At 51.1% G+C, this 22663-nt stretch overlaps 1 protein-coding gene across 1 annotated transcript in view; it reads right to left on the reverse strand.

Annotated features, from left to right (window-relative positions):
* The window catches only part of ZHX2 (zinc fingers and homeoboxes 2), a 164239-nt gene that overhangs the window by 70884 nt on the left and 70692 nt on the right, over positions 1 to 22663 (reverse strand). The window contains exon 2 of the mRNA XM_055127811.1: positions 10961 to 11030. The gene's annotated coding sequence lies outside the window, so the exon portion shown is untranslated. The remainder of the gene's footprint in view (positions 1 to 10960; positions 11031 to 22663) is intronic.

Here is a 22663-nt window from a genome sequence, read left to right on the forward strand (position 1 = left end):
GGGTGGTGGTGGGGGGGGCTGCAGTCGTCCAGGGCTGCCTGAACTGCAGCATATTAATCAAATGCTTGGTGCTGTTTAATGAGCTTCCATGCACGAGCCCTGTCACAATGGACTCGAAGGACCCGGGGGCTTGGTGCGCCCGGCTGTCACTGTCGGGGGCTGTGTGTGTGGACGGGGGGGGGGCGGCGGTGGGGGCTCCCAAGTCCCTGGTGCCGGGCTGTGCCGGCTGGCTAGAAGGATGGACCGCAGAAGCGAATATTCAGATGCTGGGACCAGCCCGTCTCCCAGAATATTTCCATTTTTCAGTTTCCCTTTTGCTGAGGGGTAGGATTTTATTTTATTTTATTTTATTTTTTTTGATCAGAGGGTTGGACAAAGAGGTGAGGAAAGTCACTAGCAGAAGACGCAGCGAGGAGAGCTAAGAGCCATCGAGGGAGGCGAGGAAGGAGAGTGTGGCATCCATTGCTTGGGTTCAATTCCCAGCTCCAGCTCCTCTGCCAGAGGCAGCCGGGGCCCTGCACCCCAGCCCACCCCCGGCAACCCATGCGCCAGAGGGGCTTCTAAGCATCTTACCCCAGAGATGGAAGGAGCTCTGACCCCAGGCCCTGCCCCAAGTCAGTGCCCAATCAGTTCTGCCCACAATCAGTTCTGTCCACTTCTGGGGCCGGCAGTGCCTCTCCGTACTGTGGCCACCATGATTGTTCTCAAAGTTGCTGTTGTCTAAAGGCTTCTGGCCAGCCGGTGTGGGCCCCAAACACACTACTGGTGCCTCGATTTGTCTATGTGTTCTGAGGTCAGCACCCTTCTCCCGTCAACCGGCCACAGGGCAGCTGCTCCAGGTGGGGCTCTCGGCCCTTCCCAGGGGTCAAAGCAGGCTTTGCCTCACGGTCTGCTTCCAGCCGGGCCTGGCTGGTGCGTCAGGGGGCTTCTCCCAGGCTCACTCCTGGGCAGCTCCCCCGGCAGCTCTGGGCCTTGGGGTGGGCTCATGACGGTGGACCCAGAGCCGGGAAGCATCACAGCGGAGGGAAAGGCGTGCCTAAGAAAGCCAAGCACGGCGAGGGGAAAACAGGCGCGCCGAGCTTCTGGCCAGGCCCGCGCAGCCTTTTCAATGACACAAGCCGCTTTTCTGGTTTGACACTGCTGTCGGGTGGAACTGGATCTTTGCTGGAACCCAGCATCTGTGGAGGCGCAGCGCCCTACCCTCTGCCGTACGGTGCTGACTCGTGTCAGGCCTTATTTGCTCCTCGAGACTCTGGAAACCCATGGAATGGGGCTGGAGGCAGAGTTTCTGATGGACGGGGGGGCAGGTGGGACCATTTCTCGCCTCCTTTGTCTCTCCTGTGTGGCTCAGGAACGTTGCACCTCCCTCGACAGCGGCAGGAGCAGAAAATTCCTCTCGGGCTCTTGGAAGGCATTGTTGCCAGTATGTGTACCTAGGCTGGTGGAAGAACCAAATACCTACAACGGGGTCTTGTCCTCTGGGCTGAATTTCCCATTCAACACACGGGATGGTTGTAATTCAGCTTCTGGTTGTTTTTTTTTGTTGTTGTTGTTTTCTCTTTTTCCTATTTTTTAGCCACACCTGGTGAAGCTGAGGTTCACTCCTGGCTCTGCACTCAGGAATTACTCCTGGTGATGCTCAGGAGAGCTGTGGGGTATTGGGGACCGAACTGGGTCTGCTGCATGCAAGGCAAACGCCCTACCTGCTGTAATATCACTTTAACACTTTAACGCAGTTTCCGGATCAACTGGTTCCTGCTGGTCCCGCCACAGTGGGGCCTAAGAATCTTCTTTTAAAGTCTTGGGCCGTACTTGGCTGCATTCAGAGATGACTCCTGGCAGTGTGTGGGAGACCACAAGTGGTGCTGGGTATTAAGCGGGGATCAGCTAGCTGCATGCAAGGCAAGTGCATGCCCTGAACTATCTGCATGCAAGGCAAGTGCATACCCCTGAACTCTCTCTCCGGCTCTTGGGCTCTGCCTTTAGCTCAGTTTCCCTTTGACTCTCAGCTGTCCTGCAAGCCAGTAATTACCCCATGGCTTTGCCTGCATTGGGCCGGCCCGTCTGTGCTCTGGGCTGAGGGGAGTGGCACCCAGGGATGACCTCTGGTAGCAGTGTCACCTGCCTACGATGAGTTTTCCTAGGAGAGCAAGGGGGTGAGAGGGCAGGACATAAACAAAGGGCACAGACAGTGCTCACCCCCGAGCTACCCGCGAATGACTCCTGGGTGAATCAGCCATCCGGAGCTTGCTTTTGCCTCCCAGGCCTTGCACCAGGATGATGATGCAAACACCAATTCTAAAATGAGTATCAGTCCTGACACTAAGGCCATGCCTGGGCCCACCCTCCCTGCCAGGCAGAGCTCTGAACACTCCTCCTGGACTGAGCCGAGCAGGTCTCGGGCAGCGGGCACCGCACAATCCCCATCATACAGATGGAGAGGGCACGACCCACCCAAGGTCTCACGCCTGGCACTGGCTGGGCCAGGACATTAATCAAAGCCGCCTGGGTCCCGAGAGCCCAGCTGCTCAACCACGGCTTGCACTGCCTCTGAGCTGGGCACACACTGTGGAAGTGCCCAGCACTGTGACCGCAGCACCAGGCACCAAGCACCAAGCATGACTTCCTACCTGTTCATCACAGGGCACAGGGGCTCCTGGGCTGGGTCCTCCTCTCCTTTTGCACCTTTCATGAATTTTTTTTTTTTGTGGAGGGGGTTGGTTGTTTGGGGGCCACTCCCAGCAGTGTTCAGTGATCACTTCTGGCAAGGCTAGGTGGACTATTTGGGGTGCTGGGGATAGAACCCAGGTGGGCCGCACGTCAGGTGACTGCTCCCCCGCTGTCCTAGCTCTCCAGCCCCCGCCTTCCATGTCTAAGTCAGCTGACAGCCTCCCTAGACTGGGGCTCTGGCTAAATCCTCTTGCCCCGCACCTGCTATGAGATGCTCCGTTTTGGGGGCCCTTGCCCCATTCCAGAGCCATCTGCCCATAGATGCAACTTGTTTGGTTTAAAGCTCCAGCAAGTTTTGGAGCTTCCAGCAAACAGTTCCGTCCTGCGCGTGGCATTGGAGGATGTCTGCGGGTTGACGCGTCCATCGTAGCCCAGCTCAGTAACCAGGCGTCCCTCACTGACTCTACCCATCCCAGTTGCGCCCCCAGTTTCCTCCCCCCCACCCACTCTCTCACTCCTCTGCCCAGGCCTCTCCTTCCTGCTGCTCTGCAGACCTAGTTGAAAGTGTCCCCAAGCCTGCACAACATGAAGGACATTATTTCCTCCCCACTGTGGGTAGGAGGACTGGAGCAATAGCACATAGGGCTTTTGACTTGCATGTGGCTGGCCGACCCAAGTTCAATTCTTCCATCCCTCTTGGAGAGCCCGGCAAGCTACCGAGAGTATCCTGCCTGCAAGGCAGAACCTGGCAAGCTACCCGTGGCGTATTCGATATGCCAAAAACAGTAACAACAAGTCTCACAATGGAGATGTTACTGGTGCCCGCTTGAGCAAAACAATAAACAAAGGGACGACAGTGCTACAGTGGGTAGAAAGCCAACACCCTGGATGACAATAGAGGATGTGTTGATGTCTGCATCTACTCACGGATGTTGTCTTATGGGCCTCCTCTGGGCCACACACTGTTCCAAGCACATTCTAGAAGCTGGGCAAACATCAGAAGGGCCCATCAGATGAGGATGGTGAAGTGTCCAGCTGTGTCTGCCCGGGCCTCCAGGTCACCACTCCCTGGGCTGCTCCAGCCTGGAACCCTCAATGCCTCCCCTCCTCCCCCTTGCCACACACAGTGCTCTCAGGTCTAGCCACAGGAGCAAGGGACCAAGGAGGACAAGGATGAAGAGGAGCACCATGGCCACATTAGGAGGTGGGGGGGATGGGAGGACTCTGGAGATAGGATTCTGCACTACGGAATATACCCATCCCCCAACCTGGACAAAAGGAATGGGAAGAGGACAAGACAGGGTGTCATCTCTTTTCTCTTGTGTCCATGACCTCGTGCTGTGAACACCGACCACACGATCTCCTGGGGCTCAGATGAACCCTTCTTCTTCCTGCCACAGGACAGTGGATCCAAGTGAGGTGGCGCAGCCCAGCTCACCGGGGCAGGAGGCCAGTGTGGGGGCAGCCAGCCTTGGGGGGCAGAATAAAGGGCCAGCTGCCACCAGGAGTCCAGCTCCAGCCGGGAGTCCTAGCAAGCTTCCTGGGCTTCCCAGCCCCTCTCTGCCACCCCACCAGGGGTTTCTGAGACCAGGGGCATGGCTCCGCCAGACCCCGGGGTTCCTCTCTCTTGCACACTGACCTAAGTGGTCACTTTTATTTGTTTTAAGTGGAAACATTCTCTTTTGCAGATTCTCAGGGCCTAAGGTGGGAACTGAAGTTCCACCTTTGAACTCTGCTTCCACTTTGAACAAGTGAAGCCATTTTTTTTTTTTTTTTTTGGTGGCGGGGGGTGGAGGCTACATCTGGCGGTGCTCAGAGCTGACTCCCGGCTCTGTGCTTAGGGAATCACTCCTGGCAGAGCTGGGGGACCATAGCTGGGGTCTCTTGAGTGCTAGATCACCCCCCAAGCCCTATAGTCTCTGGCCCAAGCCTTTCTTTTGAGTACACTCCCACTCAAACTCTACTGACATCAGCTTGGCAGTCGTCCACCTTTGCTGTCTGCGCTCTCCTGTAGACAGCAGGAGAAATAGAGGCGAAATAAAGGTGCTGATGCTCTCTGGTTGAAGATGTTGGGGTCAAAGTCTGGTCACAGTGGGGCACTATTAAGTCCCTCCTAGAGAAGCAGCTACTGACAGGCTCTCACCTGCCATGTCAGGAACCCTGGGGTTTTGGTTTCTCACCCAGAAGACCACCCTTGGGCTTCAGCTGAAGGCTCCAGTGGAACTTCCTCACTGACAAAGCATCAGGGGTGAAAAAAAAAACAGCCTGTGAAGAGCTAATCTGAGTTACCTGAAAATATAATACAATTACCCCGAACCCCAAAACATCTAACATAATTTTCTTGACACACTGCAAAAGGAAGCTATTTTCTTTTTCAGCCAGATACAGATGGAAGGTGGTAGAGAGAGGAGTACCATTCTGTACCCATCTTTTGTGAGCAATTTTCTATGCAAGGCCTCTTCCACATTTTCTCATTTACTCTCCCGAATAGGCCTCCGAGGTGTACTATTTCCCTGTTTTACAAATGGGCGCACTCAGGGGAAGCCTCGTTGTGAACTATTTTGTCTCATCTTCTGCATATAACTTTGGTTAAACAGCTTATTTCCAGCGAGTGCAGTCAAGTCCCTGTAATTCAAATTCCCTGGCAATTTGAATGAATACAGCACCTTGAGCAATTCCCGCCCCCCCTTTTTTTGTCCTCAATAACACCCTGCAAACAGGCATCAGGGCTTTAGTTATGCTGGCGATACGGGGGGAGTGGCACAGCCATGTATCCAAAACACAAACTCAACAACACTGAACGCATGAAATCCAAGCTGCAACCACTGAAACTTTGTCACGTGCCTGTCAAGTTGACAGGTGGGAGACGGGTTGAAGGTTGGGGTGGGGAGGGAAGACGGAAACAGTGGTGGAGGGAAAATGCCACTGGTAGTGGGATTGGTGTTGGAATATTATATGCCTAAAACTCAACTACCATTAACTTTGTAAATTAGGGTTCTATAAATAAATTTTTTAAAAAAGCCTTGCATTGGACTGGAGGGATAGTACAGTGGGTAAGACATTTGTCGTGCCTATGGCTAAGCCTGGTTGGATCCCTGGCACTACATATGGTCCCCAAAGCAGGGGTGATCCCTGAGCACAGATCCCTGAGCACAGGGTAAGCCCTGAGAACTACAGGATGTGGTCTCACGGTCCCCACATCCCTCCCCTTTCAAAAAAACTAACTAACTAACTAACTAACTAACTAACTAACTAACTAACTAACTAACTAACCAACCTGTCTTTGTTCAGAGTTTTGGAGATATCCACCCTAAGCATACAAAGTTCTAGGAAATCAGGCGCTAGCCCACGATTAGCCGGTCAAGGGCAGATCTGCCGCAGCCACTGTGTAGAGTTGGGCTGAGCTGTTGCAGGCAATGAAATGTTGGAGGCACTAAAAGGTAACAGAGTTTCTCCAAGTGCAGACACACTCAGACTTCTCCCACTTTGGCTGGTCCTACAAGGATTTTTTTAGCCCTCAAGCGTCTCCCTTCCCCAGCCCTTGAATGTGACTTTTCTCAGACACTGAACAAGTTTGCTTCCATGAATCCATAAAGTGTGAGAGCAGGAAAGGGTCTTGGAAAGCTATTATGTGGGATGCCAAAGAGATAACACTGTGGATAAGGCATCTGTTGTTCCTGTGGCCAGCCCCAGATCAGTCTCTGGCACCGTGTATGCTTCATGGAGTCCTGCCATGAGGGATCCTTAAGCAGAGCGCGAGGAGGAAGTCCTGAGCACCTCTGGGTGTGGTTCCCCCAGACAAAAAGCAAACCCCAAACAGCAGTAGTCTTCCTTCCTGCCCCCTCGGCAGACATTGCTAATCCATTGTAGCACAATCATTCCGGGCTATATTTCACCTTTTTAATACTACGGTCCTGCAGCCACACCCAACTGAGCAGAATTAGCCTGTGAAATCTCTACCACCCCCAGTTTATCCAAGTCCCCTCATCTGAACAGGGGTGACACAGAGAGAGCCTGACAAAGCCAGGGATCAAGACATCTTCTGAGCACTTTGACTTTGTTGCTGCCCCCGGAAACGCCCTCTTATCCTTGTTCCCTTCACTAGGAGTAGTAGGGGGTAGATGCCAGGGAGATGTGTGGGGAACAGGAGACTTTAGGACATCAAAGCACAGAAGCTAAGCAGATACCACATACATTTTTGCTTAAAGTTGGGTCCTTCTATGCTGCGTGCAAAGCTCACTCTACCTTGCAGGTGTCCTACTCAGGCATGTAATGGGTACAAAAGTAACAAAAATGTTTCAGGCAAATGCGACTTTCATTAGAAACACACTCCAAATTCTGGTGCAGTGACTGGTGCTTTTGTAAAGTGACTCATCATTGGGAAAATCTGTCTTCGGCAAGGAGACAGCCAGGCCACACTGGGGAGTGACCATGGGCATTGGCCGTGAGACATGAGGTAACATTGTTCCCCAGGCCGGACTCTTGAATGAACTCCATTTGAACCAGCACTGCCCTTCACTCAGAACAATGCTACTGAGCTCTCGAGACGGCTTCTATGCGGGAAGGAAACGCACAATGGGTATCCTGCTCACCTGGGGACACAGAGATTTGTCAAAACCAGCATGGATCACCGGAGGGACTCAGGAAATGCAGAGTCACTTTCTTACAGTCACTCTGAGTGAGTGACAGAGTGGCCTTCCCTCTCCCCGCCCCATCACTAGCCCCCAGCTCTCCTGCAGCTAAGCCAGGGCATCTGACTCTCAAGCCCCTGGCCCCTGCTGCTATTTCTTATTCCCACCTGGAATCTGAACCAAGGTCATGGCCAACATCTAGGACCAGAATCAGAGATTGTTTCATGGACTGGACAGGTAAGGTGCTTGCCTTGCATGAGGTGACCCTAGTTTGATTCCTGGAACCACATATAAACCCCCAAGCACTGCCAAGAGTGATCCCTGAGCGCAGAGCCAGGAGTAAGCCCTGAGCACTGCTGAGTGTGGCCCAAAGACCTCTCACTGTCACTGTCACTGTCACTGTCATCTCATTGCTCATCGATTTTGCTCGAGCGGGCACCAGTAATGTCTCTCATTGTGAGACTTATTGTTACTGTTTTTGGCATATCCAATACGCCACGGGTAGCTTGCCAGGATCTGCTATGTGGGAACAATACTCTCGGTAGCTTGCTGGACTCTCTGAGAGGGGCCGAGGAATCGAACACAGGTTGGCCGAGTGCAAGGTGAACGCCCTACCGCTGTGCTATCGCTCCAGAGGGGTGGGGGGCCATGAGGAGGGGTGAATTTGAGTCTGGCTTGGTGCTTCCCTAGAAGTTCTTCCAGCAGGATGGAGGCTGGGAGGACAAACTGTGTCCTGGCTTCACGGACCCCAGCCTGTGCTCAGGTGACTGTGTAATCAGTGATGGTGTTCAGATGCCTGACAAGGGAAAAACAAGAGTTTCATTTTATGAGCAAGTAACTATGGAACAGGGTCACACAGTTTTACACGAATGAATTTGCCAACCCTCCTAGCTACTGTACGCAGTAGGAATGCACAATAACCCCTTTGACAGAAGAAACGGAAGCCGGGGGAGGCCAGAAACTTGCTCGAAGCCCCACCACAAGCAGAAGTGGACCTGAACCTGGTCAGTGTGAATTGGGGGTGGGACACTGCATCCCTGGCAAGCCTCCCTGAGCAGCCCCTGGCCTCCCCTGTCAGGCATCTGAACACCATCACTGATTACACAGTCACCTGAGCACAGGCTGGGGTCCGTGAAGCCAGGACACAGTTTGTCCTCCCAGCCTCCATCCTGCTGGAAGAACTTCTAGGGAAGCACCAAGCCAGACTCAAATTCACCCCTCCTCATGGCCCCCCACCCCTCTGGGTGCCTCACTGCTTTCCCCTGGCCCCCATCTTCATAAGGGAACAACAAGGAACTCCTGGCTTATGGATCTCAAGGTCAAACTCCAAGCTATTAGTTTCTTAAAGGAAACACCTCTGCATAGCATCTTGCTTTTGGGGGGTCCTAGGAAAATCACAGCAGACCCAGGTCTGGCCACGGAGCACCCTGGAAGGCAGTGGGCATGCTATTCACTCTCCCGTTCCTATGCAACAGCGACATTTCCACTCAGGTCTGAGAATCCTGCTCTAGTGGCTGAGCTTTCCATCGCTCCAGCCGGGGTGCTGATCCCGTCCTGGTCAAAGCATCCCCGCTCCCTTGAGGCACTTCCTGCCATCAGGTGGGGAGTTGGGGTATTTTCCTGCTTTTCCTCCTGCTGTGTGGTCTGGATCCCACGTGCCATCTTCCTAAGGCATGTCACGGGCGGACAAATCTTTTAGGAGTGCTGCTTTAAAAGTTTCTGAGCAGGCCCCCTGGTATGATTTAAGAGGTGCCTCCCCTCCCACTCCCGCCCCCAGACCAGGTGTTGGTGGTCACAGAGAGAGGTTTTCTGGTCGGGGTGTTTTTTGTTTGTTTGTTTGCTTGCTTTTTGGGCCATACCCGGCGATGCACAGGGGTTACTCCTGGCTCTGCACTCAGGAATTACCCCTGGCGGTGCTCAGGGGACCATATGGGATGCTGGGATTCAAACCCGGGTTGGCCATGTGCAAGGCAAATGCCCTACCTGCTATGCTATCGCTCAGCCCCTGGTCAGGTGTTTTTATAGACTTTGGAGGACCTAAGATCCAGGAGGTGTGGTGGGAGGCGGGAGAGTGGGTGAGAGGCACAAGCTCATGTGGACTGCCACGTGGCACTCTGGGCACGGCCTGTTTGATGTTTCAGCTGCCGAACTATCCAGAAGCCACCAGGTGAGGCTCTCTTCTGCCTTCTTTTTTTTTTCTTATTTTTTTTTTTAATTTCATAAGTTAGTTCACAATATTTGATTACATTTAATATTCAAAGACCAATCTCACCACCATTACACCTTCCCACCACCAAATTCGGGATGTTTCCATCCCAAACCCCAATCCCTGTCCCAAAACACAACCAAAAGAATATATTTTGTATTGTCATTATGAAGAACTGCTGAACATGCTTACAAAAAAGTGTTTATATAGGAAACAGTGTAAGGATTGTTCTATTCTGGCAGGAGCCATTAAGGCATTCTATAGAATATCACTAACCTGTTGCTAAAGTTTGGGTGATGTGAGCTTTGATATATATATCTGAAAATATATAAATATGCACATATATATATGCATATATATGCACATATATATATATATCCCTCTATGATTTGTTGCCTACTGTTTGAACCCCATCGAATATGGTGTGGTAATTATGGAGAATGGGTAGGGAGTGTCCTATGATGTGTCCAGGAATATGTTTACTCATATGTGAGGCTCGGCCTGAGTCTGCGGGGAGTGGCCTTGACCATGGCGGTGGTTGGGTTCTGGAACCCAGGTAATGAGGATCTTTGTGACCTTGGACTTTGGGCTCAATGGGACCCGGAAGTGGAGATCCTTTGCCCATTTCCCCCAGTCTCTGGTGACCCAGGGATCACTCCCATAAGCCATCTCCTGCCAGCATCAGACAATCTCGTCATCGGCCACTCTTCAGATTCCATGGCTGCTTCTCCCAGACGGGAGCATAAAATGAGGTCCCCATAGCCATGCCACCGGACTCTGCACCCTGTTTTCACTCGGGGTGCCCCAGAGGGAGGCAGGTGAGAGCCCTCCCCGCCCCAAGGGACCCAGCCCTGGCAGCCAAAAACCTCCTCTGCCTTCTTATCCATGGACCAAACGCACGTGTCATGCCTCCCCATGCCAACATCTCCCAGGATTGCTTGGTTGACCTGTCCTTGGGTCCTTCCAGCGGCAGGAACCTCATGCCCGTGGCCCTTTTGCACAAGCCCTTTTGTAAGCCACGTTTGCTGAAGCTGAGCAAACCGCCATCCACCTTTCACTCCGGGGCCAGCCACTGCCCTCAAGACACACGAGGGTGACTTTCTGCCCCATCGCCTCCACAGCTGGGGTCCGCACACCGTGAGCGTCCCGATTCTATTTTCTGGTTTGAAACTCCCCAACAGTCCTGTGACTGGTGAGTGTAGCAGCAGTCCCCTGAGTGCTGCCAGACACCCGCCTGCCTGGCTTTTGCAGGGGGATGGGAGGAGGGGTGTGGGGGAGAGGGGGATGGCCAAGCCCTCAGTGTCAGGGTGTCACGCCTGATGGTCTGCCCCTCCCAGTTTGCAGGTGCTTCTGGAGGGTGGCTCCTGGGTGGGCTCAGACCCTCTGCCATCCCGCCCCCTTCCAGACATTTTCATCCCCTCCTGGAAATTCAACTCTGCCCCCAGCCACTCACCAGTCCCGTGTCGCTCACATCCTGGGAACCTTTGCCTTTGTGACTCTGAGAGAGGGGAATGTGTCGGGATCTGCAAAGAAGAGAAACTCTGCGTTAAAGGCAGGGTCGAGCCCTGGGGTACCCAACTCTTTCCAGGAAGGCCGGGGCCCTGGCGCAAGAAATGATAACAACCGAGGTGCTTATTAAACCGACCTCAAAAATCTCTGGGCTTTGTGACCATTGTGGGAAGGGAGAAAAATAATTGAAAAACAAAAGAAGACCCTCGCTCTGGGTGAGTCAGCAGCTTTGGGAGAGGCTGGCCTTGGGGAAGAAGGACACTCAAAGCAAGACGAGATGCGGGGCGTGGGAAGGCGTCTTGGGACCGTCACCCCCAGTCTGTGATGTCTATTTCTGGCCGCCGGGGTGGGGTGCGGGTGGGGGGACGCCCTGTGGTTCCAGTTTGGGGAGGATAAAGCAGGAGAGCTGAGCGCACGGGCCTCCCCAGGAAAAGACGCCACAGGCCTTAAAACAAAAGCCCCCAGCGCCGTCGTACTTGTATTAGGGAGACTCCTGCCAAGTGAACCCTGTGTGCTAAAAAAATTCCTCAGAAAAACTGTAGCTGGAGGAAGCAGGCGAGCATCCCGGGGCTCCCGGGATGTGGCAAGTTGGGACCTGGAGGAGCGGCTGGGTGCACGGAGCACGGAGCTTCCTGGACCCATCTGACGAGGCTGTGCTCCCCCACGCCCAGCCTGTCTCTAAGGCCAAACTTGTTTTTTTCTTGTTTCCCTCAGAATTCCGAGGGGAGCATAGGTTTCTCTGATCATCCATCCTCGTTCTTGGGGTGGGAAGGAGGGCTCAGTCATCTTAATGGCAATAACTTGTGCTGACTTGAGGGCCTCAGAAGGTCAGGCGCACATGCACCTGATTTGTATTCTCCCTAATCCAAGGGCCTGGAGCCTGCTGGAAGGGCCGATTCTCAGGCCCCAGCCAGGTCCCAGGAATCCCAGCTTGCTCCCTAAGCAGCTCCTGGGCACACTGAAGTCTGCAAAGTGATTCTTTGTGATCCTCTTGCTACAGGAAGGAAGTAATTAATAATATAAGGAAGGAAAAGAAACACGGCAACACGGCATCATCCTGGGTGAGATGGGGCATTGGGTGTGTGGGGGGTGGTGGTAAGGCCTGAGGTGGAAGACTGTTGAGGGTTCAAGCATCCGGAGACCAACATCAGGCATGATGGGGTGTGCCCATGTGTAACCATGGACCAGATGAAGAACAGATGGCTAGCCAATGACTGTCCAGGATTGCAACTCAACAGAAAGTGGCTTGACAGCTTTCTACTCATCAGAACTGTGTGGGCCTGACAAAAAACCTCATTTGCATAAACAGAAGGAGTGGGACCTAGTCCCACCCTCTTGGCCTAAAGGAACGATCTGCCTCGCATTTAGTCCCCTCAAGTGCTGGGAGGGAAACCTGTATTTCAGATTGTAGTGCTGAGCTCTGAGTGATCCACCAAGCTGCAGTACATAGGCTGGTACACTGATGCTGCGAAGCCATCCCAAAAACTTGACCAAACCTCACATTCTGGGGCAACAGAGGCAAAGGAGGAAGGGAGGAAATCATAGACCATCCTCCTGCTAGGGGAACAGCATCTTGACTGTGGTGATTTTTTTTTTTTAGAAACTGGTAATACTGAGTGATTTTCAAGTGAGTACTTCTCTCCAGCACAACCCTGGGGGGAAACAAAAAAACAAAACGAGAAAGAGAAGGAACAGACCCACGGAGGGGAGCGGAGGCAGGGATTGACTTTCTTACTTTAATTCCTTTTTTCTTTCTTTCTTTCTTTCTTTCTTTCTTTCTTTCTTTCTTTCTTTCTTTCTTTCTTTCTTTCTTTCTTTCTTTCTTTCTTTCTTTCTCTCTCTCTCTCTCTCTCTCTCTCTCTCTTTCTTTCTTTCTTTCTTTCTTTCTTTCTTTCTTTCTTTCTTTCTTTCTTTCTTTCTTTCTTTCTCTTTCTTTCTCTCTCCTCCCTCCCTCCATCCCTCCCTCCCTCCCTCCCTCCCTCCCTCCCTTCCTTCCTTATTTCCTTCCTTCCTTCCTTCCTTCCTTCCTTCCTTCCTTCCTTCCTTCCTTCCTTCCTTCCTTCCTTCCTTCCTTCCTTCCTTCCTTCCTTCCTTCTCTCTTTCTCCACCCCCTATTCTTTTCTCCCTGTCTCTCTTTCTTTCCATTGCTAAGTCACACCCTGCAATGCTCAGGGCTTACTCCTGGCTCTGTTCTCAGGGGCGACTCCGGGTATAGTTTTAGCGACTATATGTGTGCTGGGGATTAAACCCAAGTCAGCTACGTGTAAGGCAAGTGTACAATAGTACCCATTGTACTATCAGTGTGCTACCACTTCCAGTAACTTTCAAACTTCTAGGCTCTTTCCTGCAGGGGAATTCAAAGACAGGTGTTTATTCCCAGGGATTCTCTTTGTGCTTACCACCCAGGGGGAGACAGAACCCAGGAGACAGGCTACCCTGAGCATCCCTGGCACTGACTTGGAGGGAGGACAACACTTGGTAAAGCTCTTGATAGAACTGACCTCCATGAGCTAATCTGCTCTTTAGAAAGAACTCGGGTAGTGGTGTTACTTTGAGCCAGTTGAACAAAGCCTAGAGAGGGTGAGTGATTTTCCTGAGGACACACAGCTCTGGGGCCAGCTGGGGTTGAGGTCCCTTGACTCCAAACAGAGAGGTCTGAGCTCCGCTGCTCCTGCTGGGGCGAGAGATCTCACTGCAGGTGTAGGATGCTCCTGCTTAGTGTCATCAACTCCATCTGCCCTCGCTCTATGCACTGCTCATAGACGGTTTGTTGGCCAGATTCATGGGCCCAGAGGACAACTGGGTGTGTGACTGGTAATCTGACTGGCAAACTTTCTTCATGTAAACTGGCCTGTTGCTAATCTGGGTTTCAATCAGTTCCTCATGTAGCACATCATGTATGTGCCCTTCATCTGACTTGCTTCCATAAGGCAGAGCAGCACATACACGGTGATACAGGAAAAGAGTATCAGTGAGATGTGGGGTCACACCATCGGCAAATGTCCCCAGCACATTAGTGGCTTGTGACACCAAATGATGGGAGTCAGGTGCCAAATCCCGCCAGCTGAGCAAGCCACAGGGCTCCTCCCCGTCCAGATGCCCTTTTGCTCCTCTTCTCCATCTGGGTGGCTGCGTGTTCTAATGTGTCCACATCACTCTCTGATCTTGGTGTGGAAACTGTGAGTACCCTCCCTTCCTCTGCTTTATTTTGGCAAAGCCAGACATGGCTCTTCTACCTGGGACTTCTGACAGTGACAGCCATCACCGTCCACATCTGCAACTCAGTCTTCTCGAGCCAGCCCCTTCCATTCAGCTCCCCGCCTTTGGCTCTAAAAATAAAGCCCTCTCATTATGCAAGTCCTACTATTAATATATCATTTTTATTTCGCAATGGAGACCAGTTTCTGCCCCGTGAGTGTCCCACAGGAGTCCAAGTGGTTTCCAAACACTGTGATTAAAAATTTTGTTTTTCAGAATGTAAGACCTTACGTATGTATTTATTTGTGTGTGAGAACCAGAGGTGCTCCAGAGCTACTATGGGTTCCATGCTTGGGGGAACTCCCAGTGGTGCTTTGGAGATCATGGAACGCAGGGGATCGGACCTAGGATTCCCTCACACAAAGAACTTACTCCAAGAGATAGTACAGAGGGTTCTGCATTTGCCTTGCATGTTGCTGACTCCTGTGTGATGCCCGCCACCACTAATGGTTCCCTGAACACCTTCAGGAGTGCTTCCTGAGCACAGAGCCAGAAGTAAGCTCTGAACACATCTGGATGTGACCTCAATTCCTCTCCTCTTCAAAGTATGCTTTCTAGTCTTAAGCTATCTCCCAGGTCTTAGGATGTCAGACTATACAAGAACATATTGTCTCATAGCTGAAATGCTTGTATAATGGGTGTCGCGTTAAAGGTGTTGACATCAATAACAAAAGTAATATATAGTCCTTAAATAGTGAAAACATTAATTAATAACATTGCATATTATATATAGAAAGTGTTTCAACTTATAATCATTTATTGAGTACCTGTGTGTACCTCATTTCTTTACTTAGCATCAGGAAGACAAACATAAAGATCATGACCAGGACTGGAGGGATTGTATAGCGGATAGGGCGCTTGCCTTGAATGCAGCCAACCTGGGTTCAATTCCCAGCATCCTATATGGTCCCCTGGGCACCGCCAAGAGTGATTCCTGAGTGCAGAGGAAGGAATAAGCCCCGAGCATCCCTGGATTTGGCTCCCAGATTAAAAAAATATCAAATCAAATAAAAAGAAAATAAATAAAAATATGACCTTTAGGAAATGAAAAATATTAAAAAATGAGAAGGCAACGACTATGCCAAGTGTGGGCAAGGGAAAATGTATATTGTGGTGGGACAAGGTGGAAACAGCTAACAGGGCCTCATTGGTCTTGGACGGAGACTTCTGACCTCACACAATATGGGTCTCTCTCCTTACCCAGCTGGGCACTGGGCTCACTGACCTTTGTCCCCTCTCTTCCTCTAATAACTCATGCCTTACCCTGAGGGACAGAGGCAGCTACACCTATAAAGTGCTTAGAACTGGCACCCATCAATGGACTGGTGATTAAAGACCAATGGCTTCGAATGGTGTGAGCGTACTCCTGCACTCAGGGAATCATTCCTGGAGGGTCTTGAGGGACCAAATGTGGTGCCAGGGACTAAACCGTGGTCAGCTGTGTGCAAGGCACGTTTCTTTACCCCGTACTATCTATCTGACTCTGAAGGTTCTACTTCCGGAGCAGAGAAGTCAGTGTCTTGGCTGAAGTTCTCAGGAAATGATGTTCAGTGCTGGGAAATCTCCTCGAATGGGGTGTCTTCCTCACTGCTACCCAAGCCCAACCCACTGTCAGCAGTAGGCCCTGAGCCCTAACCAGCCTGGGACCAGGACCCTGGTCTTAGAGACAGGCCTGAAGAAGCAGGAGCCCAGGATTTTTGCATCCTCATTTGGCGCACTCCTCACTAGGAAGTCCTTTGGTTGCCTCACCAACCAAGTGTGGCTCTGTAGTGAAACAGTCTCTCTGGGCTGTGGGGTGGGCCCTGTGTTGGGGCACTGAACAGCTTCTGCTCAGGCTTGTTCATAGCATAGACCTGAAGGAGGGGAGCAATGCCCCCTGAGTTCTGAATGCACACAGGATTCCAGTCTCCCTGACTCTGGACTCTTTCTTTAAATTTTTTTTTAATTTTATAAGGTAGTTCACAATATTTAATTACTTTTTTTTACAATATTTACAATATTTAATTAATAACCCAGGTCGGCCGGGTGCAAGGCAAATGCCCTACCTGCTGTGCTATTGCTCCAGTCCTGGACCGTTAAAACTAAACATGACAAGCTACCGGTGGCATATTCGATATGTCAAAAACAGTAACAAGTCTCACAATGGAGACGTTACTGGTGCCCACTTGAGCAAATCAATGAACAACGGGACGACAGTGCTACAGTGCTATTCAAACACCAATCCCACCACCATTACACCTTCCCACCACAGTATTTGGGATGTTTCCATCCCAAGCCCCAAGCCCTGTCTCAAAGCACAACCGAAATGATATATTTTGTATTGTCTGTTATAAAAAACCGCTGAAAATGCTACAAAAAAGTATCCATAAAGGAAACAGTGTGAAGATTGTTCTATTTTGGCAGGGGACATCAAGACATTCTTTAAGATATCACTAACACGTTATTAAAGGTGACTTGGGACTCTTTCCGTCAGAAAACTGGTCGGAGAGCAAAGCCACATAGGGGGAAACCTGCCCCTAAGACACCCCTATGAGACGAAGGTCATGTTCCAAGAAGGTGGCAGGTGCTGAGCTGCGGGTACTCCTAAGGGCCTTCTACCGTGGTCTCCGACAACAGCCCATTTTATTCAACAGACCAGCCTGAGAAGTGACTCACCCAGAGACCAAACTGGGTCCTCGTGTCTCGGCTCTCTGTCACAACACAGCCCCTCTGCAGAGCAGGAGTTCCTACCTCCACATTCCAGTGTGTGTCCCTGTCTCAAAGAGCCCGTACAAGCTCAGGGAATCACAGCCCGTACAAGCTAAGGGAATCACAGAGAGGAACATACAAGCAGGGCTGAGATCATACCGCCCAGTGTGTGCATGCGTGCATGCTGTGTGTGCATGTGTGCATGCATGCTCTGTGTGTGCATGTGTGCATGCATGCTCTGTGTGTGTGTGCGCGCATGTGTGTGTGTGTGTTTGTGTGTGTGTATGTATGGGAGGTTGGTGTCCCTGAGATCTTGGACATTCATGAGCATGCTGAAAGCTGCCTGAGCTTGATCAGTGTTTGCTTCTAAACATCTCCCCCTGCACTTGGTCAAGCATACTGGCCCCCTCCCAGAACACGGTGCCAGCAGCACGAGGGGGCCCGATCTCCTTCCCTTACTGCTCTCTCTTCATTCCCAGCAACACATCTCGGGCAGGTGCTGGGGAGAGGGGTGGGGGTAGGGTCCTTACAGTTGGGTTGGAAGCAGTGACTTCCACAATACGATCCACTGCCAGGCACTCAGGATAGTGGTAAGATTGGGGCGGGGGGGGGGAGCGGTACGTGAGGATGTAGCAGATGGAGCTGGAGGTAGCCAACCAGGCTGAGGAAGAGCAGAGAGAGGAAGGATGAGGAAGGAAGAGCAGAGAAAGGGATATAGCTGGGGCCATGGTAGGAAGGAGCCTGGAACACTCTGGTGCCTGAGACTAGAGCCCAATAAGACAGAGACGGGGCAAGCCAGTATCCCAACTTCCGGTACAGTCCCCATTGCTGGTTCTTGCCACCCCACATATCTGTTGAAGAAATGGCTGGAATCTGGTTACTCCCAGGACCCCTTCAGGTCTTCCGGCACACTGAGAAGCATCATTTGGGAAGGCAGCACCCTTTTGAGGGCAACCACAGGGCAATCTGATTTGTGTAGGGGAAAATGCTTCCCGAGCAGCTGGTCTCAGCCTCCTTTGGGTCTCTTGGGTCCCACGGGGGGCCCTGGTTCCGGCATAGCTGCTGGCAGATGTCAGAGGATCAATGTACCTTGGATTTTAGCTCAGGTTTCTCAGGGGAAGACAGCTCCCGAGAGGCTGGGAATTCATGAAAATGAGCCCTTGCAAAGGAGCCGTCCGTGAACTGGAAACACAAGCCCTCTGGCGGGTAGCAGACTCTTTTGAAAATAAACAACAGCCAAGAGAGGACCAACCTTGAATCAGGATGTGCATAATCCCTGACATAATCCAGCAGGACTTAAGTCCAGTGCAAAAAAAAAAAAAAAGTGGAAAAAAATAGTCTAGTTCAGGAACACAAAGCTTGTAGTTTCAACATGTTTGTTTATATATATATATATATATATATATATATATATATTTAATGGATGCAGTCCTGAAACTGGTATAATGTCAGGAGGCAATTTTTAAAAAGCCTCAGAAAATTCATTACAAAGTTCAATAAGAAAAAAGCCCCCTACATATAGAAGTGTTAAGCTAGTTTCCTGAAATTCTACAGTACTAGAAACCAATAGTAGATTAAGAGAGAAAGAGAAGCTGGTTAGAGAAGGGTCCATGAGAAAGTGTCAGAGGGACCCCAACAGACCCAGGAGGGAATGAGGGTCTTACTACAGGACATATTTTTTCATAGGCAAAACATGAGTCTTAGTTTTTCATCGACAAAGTAGGGTTTGATAGGGATTAATATTATGAAAGTTGCTGGGTTTCAAGTTTAAATGTGCCTGAATACAACTGGAATCGTAAACCTGCACACAGCCCCCTTTGCAGTTCTGGTACATACTAGATACATACTAGCACTTAACGCTGATTCTATTTTCCTTCTTCCACACATTTCTTCCTTCCCTACCCTAACCGAGCATATCTGATATGCCAAAGGTACTTAATAAACTCACGTAAATCAAACTTTCCTATGTGAGATACAGTGGCTGAGAATATAGACAGGAGCTGTAATTAGGTGTGTTTTCTTTCTGTTGCATCCTGTTTCAAAACCTTTTATTAAATGTTGTAAGTATTATTTGCCTTCAGGGTCAAAATAAAATTTCCAGAGATTTCCAGAGATTTGCACTCATAAGCAGTTCTTGCTGAACACTTTACTTGAAAAAAATTTTTTGTAATGTGTGTGTGTGTGTGTGTGTGTGAGAGAGAGAGAGAGAGAGAGAGAGAAAGAGAGAGAGAGAGAGAAAGAGAGAGAGAGAGAGAGAGAGGAAGAGAAAGAGACAGAGGAGAAAGAGAGCATAAATATACTGACTCATAGCTGGAAAAACTCTCTCCTAACACATTCCAAATTTGTCGAGTCACATGAATCGAGCAAGAGCTGAATGTGGCTGCTAGCCCCGAGACCGCCTTCCCCCTCCCGTCCGCCGTGAGCAAGCGGTGAACACGGACAGGGCTACACATGCGGTGAACAGCTGATGCTGGTTCAGTGAATGCAGGATTTGGAATGAGTGAACTTGAATTTTGCAAAAGTGGAACCTTTTCTAAAGAGCCCGATAAACATTTGCCCAGTGGGCCATCGAGAGGGAACAACTTCATCTACTGACTCAAGCCTCTGTGAAGCACTATATCAGGCCTCTGACAAGAATGACTCACCAAATTTTACAGCCACTTTGTCAGGCAGCAGGGGGATGATGATTAGCTTCATTTAACAAGTGAGGAAACTGAGGCACAAGAGTGTTAAGGCATCTGCCCAAGGTCACACAGTATGCAGAGGGTGGAGCCCAGATTCAGCCCTGCGTAGCTCTGGGAGAGTCTCTCTCACCCGACTGTTCATTTTCCAAGGAAAGAATTCTTTGCACAGAAGAACAAAGACTCCAGAGAATTCTCTTGACACAGATGACAAACATTGTGCCAAATTTTGCTGTGTGTGTGTGTGTGTGTGTGTGTGTGTGTGTGCCACACCCAGCAGTGCTCAGAGCTTAAGCCTGGCTCTTTGCTCAGACATCACTCCTGGTAGGACTCGGGAGACCAAATATGGTGCTGGGGATTGAATCTGGGTCAGTTGCATGCGAGACCATCGCCCTACCTGCTATACTATCACTCTAGCCTCTGAGCCAAATTTTAAGGGATGCTGCTGATAGAGAAATATGGGACTACTTAGTTCTTGCTTTCTGTAGTCTGAAACTGTCTGGAGGAGCTCCGATTGGTATACAAACAGAGCGACCGTACAAGAAAGTGAAAACAAGTGTGGTGGAATCAGAAAGTCTCATGGATGGGTATCATAAAGTCTTATGGGACTTGGTAACGTGACGTCTCTGGCTTGAAGGATGCAGAAGAGCTTCCTGGAAGAGGTGCCATTTGGCTGAAGGTATGGAATTCGGATGAGAAGTAGTTAAGGGAGGTCTTGCCTGCTGAAGCCTTGAGCACAGGCCACTGATGGCCCAGAGAATTCCCATCTTGATTTTGATTTGGGACCACTCATGCCCAGGGTAAGAATCATCCTTGCAAGGGACTGAATGTTTAGTAGACAGGCCGGAGCGAAAGCAGAGGCCTGGGACAAGAACATTGGGGAGAAGAGCCAAGGCATTCGAACAAAGGTGGTGCGGGTCTGGCTAGAGCAAGTGCTCCAGTCCCACCCGCCAACCTTGATCAGATCGCACCAGCCCGTCTCATGGACCTTGGTTTCTCCTGTCTGTGAGAAGCGAAATGTCAGATCATTCTTGCTAGGTGGAACCTTGGAGAGCTCCCAGCTCATCCCACCACTTTACAGGCGAGCAGCCTTCCTCAGCCTGGCCCCCTGCGTCCCCGCTGGCACCCAGAGTATCCCAAGGGGACCACAGGTGAAAACTCACAGAAGCGAGGGGCCACAGCATGAGATGAGAGGGCGCCATCTGGCAGAACTGGAGGTCCTGGGTAGAGACCAAGGTCAAAGGGGACAATGGACAGAAAAAGGTTGAGAAACACTGGCTTAGAGAACCAAGAGTCAGAAAGGCTCTGTTAGTAGAAGTTTCTGGATCTCTCCTTTGTTTCTTTAAAGTTATTTTAAACACAAATGACTTAACTTGAATACTGTTGATACATTACCTATCTTCTCAAGGGAAGCACGAATAAAGGTATAAAACTAAAATTGAGATCTGCATAGTAATCCACAGTATGGCCAATATTTTGCTAACTTTTATCGATTTCATTTTCAAGTGTTGGGGTTTGAATCCAGGTTTGTGAAACAAGGATCCAGACCCCATCTCCCTCCCATTCCAGCGGCCCTTTTTCACACTCGCTGCTCTGTCAGCAGGCCTGGTGGGTGCAGGGATGAGCTGGGAGGAGAGACACAGGCCCTCAAACATGTCACAGCTAGTCCACTGCCTCTGAGAGGCCCTCGGGCCCTGGAAGCCTTGGCCCTGAACCCTGTGGGGGCGACTCTGGGCCACTGGCCTGGGGCGGGCCCTCAAAACACCCTCTCCCTTCACTGCTGAGGAGACCTCACCTCAGTGCTCCCTGGTCTTCCACTCAGAGGTTTCCAGGAAACCAGTGTCTCCTGGCCGTGGTTTTCCCTGACAAGATGTGCATCTGGCTGTGACTCACCCCACTGGATTTTCGCCCAGGGCCTTCCGTCATGAGCAGGAACACATTCTCTCGGGCTCACCACCCGCCCACCAGGCCGTGACAATGGAGACTCTGAGGTCATCCACAGGGCGCATGGGGCCTCCTGGCTGGGTATTGCTCCCTGACTGGCTCGAGCTGGGGCAACCCCTCAGAGACGAGGCCCTTCCGCTCACAACCCGTCCTCTGGAATGCTCCTCCCCATTCCTCCTCCTTCCTCTGTGCCACAAGACTTTCCTGCCCACTCAGGCCTTCACTTCCCCCCACAGGCAGGCAGAAGCCCCGTGTCCCTCCAAAGGGGACTCGGCTCAGAGTGGGAGCACAAGGAGCAGCAACAGCAACAGAGAAAATGTGCAGATGAACAGCCTGGAGCCGTGAGTGGGCCCAGTGCAGGCCTCTGTGGCTGCTGCTTCCCCGCTCTCAGGCCCTGCCAGAGACGCTGGATGCTTCGGATGATTCTTCATTCTCCTCACAACACTCCCACTGAGGGTTCTTCTCCCTCAGTGCCCTCTCTATTGCCCTCTCCCCACCTCTATTTTCTAGGAATGGGGTTTGAGGCCTTGCCTGAAGGTGCTCAACTCCTGGCTCTGAGCTCAGGGATCACTCCTGGCCAGGGACTGAACCTGGGTCATCTACACGCAAAGCAACTACCCTACGCACTGTACTATCCCCCCACCCCGCCACCCACACACACTTTATGTCCTTATAGTCATGGACCTTTCTCAAACGACTGACCTATGCCTTAGTGAACCCCATTCTGATCTTTTACCCCTTGAATCTTCTTCCGGTAAGAAAAAGGATGAGGCCTCCTGGCACCCAGCAGAGCCCGCACAGAGTCTGTGTTCAGCAAAGGCGTCTCAGATGCCTTCCACAGTGCCGCTGGCCATTCCCCTCACTTCGCCCTCACGGGAACCTGGGGTGGCCGGTGTCTCAGTCTTCCCTTCACAGGGAGAAATCTTTGACTCAGGGAAGCAGAGGAGGTGTCTGAGATCACCTGGGGAGCCTCTTCTGGAGTCAGCATCAAACCTGAATTTGTCTGCTAGGAAAAGGCCCCACTTTGCCCCACAGACACTACCCACAGAGTTTTCAGAATTCCTTCTGTAAAGACA

This window comes from Sorex araneus, chromosome 2 (genome assembly GCF_027595985.1).
Source record: "Sorex araneus isolate mSorAra2 chromosome 2, mSorAra2.pri, whole genome shotgun sequence".
In the NCBI taxonomy this organism is placed as follows: Eukaryota; Metazoa; Chordata; class Mammalia; order Eulipotyphla; family Soricidae; genus Sorex; species Sorex araneus.